The sequence below is a fragment of the Amblyraja radiata genome, chromosome 9 (assembly GCF_010909765.2).
Source record: "Amblyraja radiata isolate CabotCenter1 chromosome 9, sAmbRad1.1.pri, whole genome shotgun sequence".
NCBI classification, from domain to species: domain Eukaryota; kingdom Metazoa; phylum Chordata; class Chondrichthyes; order Rajiformes; family Rajidae; genus Amblyraja; species Amblyraja radiata.
In genome coordinates this window covers 52,212,573-52,213,768 of record NC_045964.1, presented here as the reverse complement: position 1 = coordinate 52,213,768, position 1,196 = coordinate 52,212,573, and positions in this window count along the sequence as shown.

Sequence of the window (1,196 nt, the reverse complement as noted above, 5' to 3'; positions counted from 1 at the left end):
TTCAGTATTCATCAATCATTTTGGTTCTTGGAACTGTTTCAGAATGTTTAAACAAACTGAGAGAAATTCCAGAGAGTAGAGCAAATTTCAGGAGGTTTAAGAATACATGGCTTCAGTCCAAATGCAGTAAAATCATTTGCATTTATCAAAACATATTTTCCGCAGCTCTGGTATCTAAAGATTAAGGTTTCAATCTGCAGTAGTGATGGAGTAATTTGTATTCCATTGAAGGAATAAAGTACTCACAAATGTTTTTTTAATGTTAAATTATGAATGAAAATATACTTAGATTATTAACAGTGGAGAGTATAAATCCTTTAGCTAATTTTATGCATTTGACACAAATTAGTTTTACTGTTGTTGGAATGTTATAGTCAAAATTCCCTCAGCCGTGATAAGATTTTGATGTTGATCAAGGATCCATGGCAATGGAAATATGCCAGATGGTTATTTCACATCATGGAAAATCATAGAAGTTAAAAATGTACAATTAAACAATATAATAATAAATCTGCCTTGATGATGACAAGCAAAACAAATTACTTGGGCAACTCAACTGGTCAAGCAGCATCTGTGGAGGCAAAGGGGTGGTCGATATTTTGTGCCAAGACCATCCTTGGGGTTTTGCTGTCTTACGGGCAACAAGTATGCTCATCACCTTTTTCCCCTGAAGTGATTCATTTATGTTTTCAAAAATTTGAATTGCATTTGGACATTAATTCTTGAGTGATATGTGTTCAATTAGACAGGTGTAACTTGTGTGTAGTACCCAGTACTAAGCAATAATGGAATTTAGGAATGAACACATTTTGTAGCTGGTGTCTAACATCATTGTGAAAAATACCAAAGATTGCCAAACATGTTAAGTTTCTTTTGCTTGGAGTACAATCTGGATGTATTGTTCTGACAAAGTCCTACAACATGTTTCATTCACTCTAATGCAGACGCTTTTGTAGGCATAATACCTGCTATCATACTTTTGATGCTAATTTGAGCATTCACTTGACCAGTGGAGAACTTTGTGATGCCTCTCTTTAAGATATGGTCATATCTCTAATGTGCTTCAATGAAAAATTAGTATTTTTAAAGGAACTTTACAGAACAAAGTCAGGAAATTTGCAGTTTCTTAATTTCTGGACAAATCGCATAGTGTTTGTGCAACAATAGACATTTCTTGTTGACCTCAAACGGAAACA